At 40.3% G+C, this 6,663-nt stretch overlaps 1 pseudogene; it reads right to left on the bottom strand.

Annotated features, from left to right (window-relative positions):
* Positions 1 to 2,672: 2,672 nt before the first annotated feature.
* Positions 2,673 to 4,602, bottom strand: LOC118227533 (annotated as a pseudogene).
* Between the last annotated feature and the right edge of the window lie 2,061 nt (positions 4,603 to 6,663).

Here is a 6,663-nt window from a genome sequence, read left to right as displayed (position 1 = left end):
AATGTAATACGTAATAATTGTAATATCAACATTTAACAAAAATGAAGTAATTAGCATTTGTGTTAAGCAATAATCACTACACCTTCCCATATGCATTAGTTCATACCATATAACTGGTAGCAGCTATGTTATATGGTATAACATAACTGAACAGTTCTTACTGTTGCAAGATTTATAATTGGCTTGAACATGTATTTCTTTGTCCAATATTTTTTCTAGATACAATAACAATATTCTTGCAGAGAAAACAGTTTTTTTGCTTGTATACTTTAGTTCAAATGAGCAATGGTCACAATGGTACTACTTGTGTTCAAGGAGATCATTATTTTGAATACATATTTACAAATGAAAATGGCACAGATAACGGTTTTAAGAGTACTAAACTTCTTTAAGCACAGTGTTTCCATAATTTGTGCCAGTTTGTTTGGCCACTATGCCTGTTACAAAAAAGAACAAATCTCTTAACACTTCATAAGCACATAAGCATAGTCTGCAGTGGCACAACTGAAAGTGCACACATTTTGAACGACTCAATCACTTGAATAGGTGTATTACGGAAATATTAATGAAACACATAAACATATTAGAAACATTATCATGAGATAGGCCATATTAGAAGTTACGGCAGTTTTTTGTTGTACGTTTATGACATTCATCTACAAATAAAATTAAATAAATGCTTCCTAAGACTAAGTGCTTTGTGCAGTTTACACAATGTGATAATGTGCTGTTTGTGTGGATATTGTATGCATGGGCTTGCAATTGCCATGGATTGCCATTATATCTATATATACATATATATATATATATATATATATATATATGTATGCTCAGCAGTAGAATTACATTCTAAATGGGTGGATGTACTTGATCCTATTACAACAGTTACTTGGTGATTCAAATCAATAACTGTTTTTCTGTGGAGAGCCAAGCCTCCCGATTTTGTCTGACACGTCAGTGATTGACAAACTTTCTGTAGCTGCACCCATTATGGGATTTATTACACTCTACTCTCCCATCAATACATTAGCAGAGGCCTTTTAGAGTAACTGAAAACATGTGCATATACACTTCATGGTTTTAACCAACATCCATAGTGGAGAATAACAGGAACTACCTATGGTTAAGTACCTGGCCAAGAACTGCGTCCCACCTGGAATTTGAACCTGCACTTACACTCTGGAACTGCAACTACTATGCTGCCTTGTTCACCCCACAGCCCTGCCCTGAACACAAAACCTGTTTGCTGATATTTGCTAAATGCTATGTTGTTTATTCATGCATTCCAAAATTCAAAATGGTAAAGCGATATGGTTCACGTTTGACTTGTTAGGCCACAGGGTGAATAAGGAAGCCATTCCATTGACCAGTTATGGCACTTTTTCCTTAAGTCTGATGAGAATAGATGCATTAAATGTTATACCTTTTACATACACTTTTACACATCATCACAAGTTTGCGGGTCAATGAAACACTTAAAATGTAGGCTTAATACTTTTTCCATCTTTAAAACACTCCTCTTAAATGCATTCAAATACAAAGAAAATACTTTTGTCATTTTAAGCTGCACATTTAACAGATTTTGAATATTGTCAAGGTACTGCCACCCTGTCCAAATGATGTTTCCAGTTTCCACTCAAATCATTATAAAATCCCCTTGCAATGTGATCACATTCTTGGCCACAAGTTGTTATAATGGAATAAATTACTTGAGACATTATCTTATCATGTGCCTCTGAAGATACATACTTGAATATAGGCTATTCCTGGTACTGACCATCAATCACCACCATTTTGTCAATGGCCTAATGTGCTGGAATAAAACTGCTGGATTTGCTACCAATATCAGCACATACTAACTGTTGGCTGGAAAGTGGAAAATTTATTCACTCTGCATTACCTCTCTAAAGATTTTCAGGATGAAAATAATCTAACAGGCTACTTGGAACCCAGAGGTTGAAATATCTATTTGCCTTAAAGCAAATATCTGTATTATAATTAACATATCACAAAAACAGAAGAAAATAGAGTCAGATATGTTTTACACCAATAGCAATAAAATGTTATTGATAAACAGCCAGTTCAGACCTCTTACACTGCAATAATTAACTAAGCTGAACTGTATTATTATTGTAATATTAACTGAATGCATACATTGTGTTCTATTGCTATTTATAACATTTGATAAATTTTAAGAACCATTTTTTTGTAAACATGCATGTACTGAATAAGGCTGGTCATGATTTATTCAATAAATTACAATTGAAGATAAATCGATCATTTAAGAGAAATGCAAACAGCAATAATATTTAAGTTTAGCCTTATAGAATTATCACTTTGAACAGAATGATCACTGTACCTAACTAGTAGTTTCAAATGTTTCCTGTCATTTCATAAAATGGCAGTACTAGTGTTGCTATAAAAAACCTTTTAAATATGGTAAGATTAGGCCATCTCAAAAAAAAGCTTCAGAAAATGAAGCTGGCATAGATATATAAATGTAATATATAAAATATATTTAAATTTAAATATAACAACCAAAACCTCATCTGTGATGTAATCACCATTGCACGTTCCCATGTGATGACATCAAAGCCTTCCATCTGACAGAATAAAAAAAGTGGCTTCCATAGAGAACCTTTCTGCTGTCATATGTCTTCATCCGCAGGGAGCTACGCAAGTGGTCTGTTCAGTATTTGAGAAACTCTCTTCCTGGGAGATGCACTGATGTTAGTTAGTGTGGCATCTGAGGTAGAGAGGGAGATGTTTCCCATGCCATCTCCCAGGGTATCTGCACTGCCATTTTGCGTTCTGTAGTAAACAACATAGAACAAGGGCAAGATAACCTCAACGAGGAGCATGAGTGCTACAGTGGTCCACCACTGAATGCCCCAGTCTGCGCTGTGATTGGGTGTGGCCTGCCCCGTCCCTGTTCGCAGAGGTCCCTCAGGAGTGTCAGAGAGCAGCCCTTGCTGGACGCCTCTGCCCTTGGCCAGCCTCTCGATGTGGTCGATTTCTTTCAGGAAGTCAGCGTAGCCCTCTGGGCATGGTGCGAGGCTCCGGGGCGGAGTTGCGGGTGCGATTAAGGATGGGGCCTCTGTCAGAAGGCTGTGCTTCTTCACAGGAATTTTGACGAATTTTAGTGCGTACAAGTCCTGCTCTTGCATCAGGTTGTTGACACACTTTAGATCTGCTACCTGCATGTGGAGAAAGAAGGGCTGTTAAGGTATTTGTTGAAATTACTACATTACGCATAATGCCTTGGTTTCTCAACAGGAAGTCGTTGTTGTCTAATCTCTACAAATTACATAAATACATATTACCCTTACTAGTAGGGCTCAACACACAATTCAGTTACATTTTATTTATACAGCACAGCACTTTAAAAAAAAAAAAGAAAATAGGAAAACTAAGAAAAACCAGACCATAACTCAAAAAACAAACAAGTGAAGTAGATAGGAACCCTGGTTTGCCTCCTATCAGTAGTTAGATGGGCTAAATGAAAACTTAGGAATTGGAAATCCACCAGACAAATAATTATAGTGGTGTTTCAGAAGATTATAACCCAGGGTATTAGAGCTGCTAAAAATGACAAGGAAATAAGTGTATATTCAGGTCAGAGCAAGAAGCAACATCTAAGCCTTAAATATAGCTCAATATCTTAGCTCATTAGAAACCACAGCACAGAGAAACGTGGCAAGTAACTGATGTTGTATAAAAAATGTTGATGTATTTTCAAATTTTTTTGTTCTGCACAATGTTGAAGCTAATACAGTAATTTCCAGCTTTGTATTAGTTTTACCTTCAAATTTACTAATCAGATTAATTTTATCTTCAAAACATGCTAGTTTTGCTCAAGTATTCCTTTATCCATATTCTTATTTACATTTTGGGCAATGAACATGGACGCCTTGGAAAAGCTTGTTGTGGTCTGAGTCTGTAACTGAAGAAAACTTCTTGTGGACTGAACCCCCACTGCGGTCTCTGTTTTCAATCAGACAGGATTTACCAGGGACTCGGTTTTGACTTGGACTCGATTGAGATAGCTTTGATACAGCTCTGGAGTGAGATAAAGTCAGTTTCTGAAAGTTAGGGTAAGAAACAGAAGTCAGTAGGAGAGTCAAAGGTACGGAGAACAGTTAGAGGTCTGGTGGCGTGAATGAGAATTACTGACTCAAAAAGAATCAACAAGAGTCAGTGGTTGTCAGAGAGTCAAAGAGAAGGAATGAGTGGAAGTCAATAGGGAATGAGTGACATCAGCTGGAGTCAGAAGGCAATGAGTAGGATCAATGAGACTGGGAGGGAGCCAGAGGGGGGTCAGATGGACTCACCTTGCAGCCATACTGAAGGGCCAGCTTGTTGAGGTTGTCACCATGGGTGATGACATGTTCCAGCAGCAGGATGTCCCCCACTTTCTCCCGCACTGCCTCCCGACCCCGCTCTGTTCTGTTCTGTCACAACAATAATCTCATCCTCTTCCTCAGATGAAGATCCAACTAATTCAGCAGGTTCACCCTGAAACAGGTATACCTGGCCATCCACATTAGCATGTGCATTCACAGAGGCTTGGAAGCCATGAGGGGTGGGCTGCGGTCGCCACATCGTCGTCACTGCACATAGCCAGACAGATAACAGTCAAAACGTCCTACAGTTCTGTTTCTTCAGAGGTTCTGGTGGTAAATTCATGTATTTATTCAGTATAAAAGCTGTATTATGACTGACATCTGTTTTACAAGAGGGTACCTGGCCACGAGAACAGCATACATATACTGTAAATATGAACACAAGACGATAGTGAAAATGATAATACATTAATAGTGATACTAAAACATATTGAACAAATCTTTGGCTGTCATGCAAGAAAAAGAGGTACACTCCTCAGTTACTGTTCTGTGAATTAGGCAAAGCTTTTGCAATCAGTAAAATGTATTAACAGGCATTACTGAAATTAATGTATTAATGTATTAATGTATTATTTCATGTAATCAAGCAAGAGTAAGATCAAAAGCATTATAACCACTTACAATTAGTGATGAGACAATGAGGCTTCTTAAACCAGAAGTTGGTGGAGGTACTATATATGATCACCTCACTGAGCTGAACCAATGATTGGGATGGCAGGTATGCCATCCCGCTAAGTTACGCCTTAGCAGGGCAGCATGGCCCATATCTATACTGCACCGAGAGTCTGCCACTTTACAGGGTTCCCTACAGAAATAATCACAATGACCACAGACTCTCAGCCTTTAAAAACATTACTTTCTGTACCTTCTGACCTGATTTCAACAGACATAATTCAGAAACAACTTCACATGTCCGCACAATAAAGTAGAAAAAAAAGCAGGAAGTAAAAAAACTTTTTACCTCCTGCCTGATTAGGCCTACATCATCTCAAATGCTCCAGGCCCAAAAATAATATGTCTCCCCGTTGGACATTTAGGTACATCAGCCAATAAAAACATCATATACACAGGCAAAATGGACACATAAGTACACTCGTTTAAAAGTGCAAAACTTGGCAGTTTCTGCATCATCTTCACTAGTAGCTCACCAGGTAGCGCGTCTACCTACGACACTTTTGGATGAGCGACGCGCCGGATTCAAATGCCCCCCTCAAACTCAGGAAAACCTCTCACTCATTACATTGCTTTGCTGGGTAACTAAAAAGAAAACATTTCAACGTTTTTTTTTGCATCTGTATAATATTTGCGGGAAACTCATTTACATCTCTGCCCATGGGTTGTCCTATCATTGTTATGCCGATGACACCCAACTCTTTCTCTCCTTCCCGCCCTCTGACACTCAGGTCTCTGCTCGCATCTCTGCTTGCCTGAGGGACATCCAGAGCTGGATGGATAACCACCATCTTAAGCTGAACCCAGGTAAGACGGAGATGATCTTCATCCCTGCTCCATCCTCTAACCTTCTCGACTTTTCTATTTCCCTAGGGGACACTGTGGTGTCATCATCACCCACCGCAAAAAACCTTGGAGTGGTGATGGACAACAGACTGTCCCTCTCCCAGAACATCACGGCGGTGAGTCGAACGTGCAGGTTCTTCCTGTACAACATCCGGAGAATCCGCCCCTTCCTCACCACCTACGCAACCCAGCTCCTGGTTCAAGCGATGGTCCTGTCCCGCCTGGACTACTGCAACTCACTACTGGCTGGTCTGCCAGCATCTGCCATCAGACCCCTGCAGCTCATCCAGAATGCTGCAGCACGTCTGGTCTACAACCTCCCCAGACATTCCCATGTCACCCCCCCTGCTCACTGACCTCCACTGGCTGCCTGTTATGGCTCGCATCAAATTTAAGACCTTGGTGCTTGCATACCAGGCAGCTAAGGGGTCAGCACCAGGGTACATCCAGAGGATCATCAGACCCTACACACCAGCCAGACCTCTCCGTTCTGCCACCTCTGGACGCTTGGCACCTCCCCCTCTTCGCGTCTGTACTTCCCGCTCCCGTCTGCTGTCTGTCCTGGCCCCTCACTGGTGGAATGACCTCCCCGTGGCGGTCAGAACAGCAGAGAATCTCACCACCTTCAAACGCAGACTGAAGACTCATCTCTTCAGGCTGCACCTCTCCCCACCCCTCCCTAGCCTATAGTTTAGCTCACTGTACCTAGTTAGGATAATATGATTATGTTAGTGTATCTGGC

The sequence above is a fragment of the Anguilla anguilla genome, chromosome 5 (genome assembly GCF_013347855.1).
Source record: "Anguilla anguilla isolate fAngAng1 chromosome 5, fAngAng1.pri, whole genome shotgun sequence".
Taxonomy (NCBI): domain Eukaryota; kingdom Metazoa; phylum Chordata; class Actinopteri; order Anguilliformes; family Anguillidae; genus Anguilla; species Anguilla anguilla.
The sequence above is the reverse complement of the archived record's forward strand: the minus strand, read 5'-3'. Positions and strand labels throughout refer to the sequence as shown.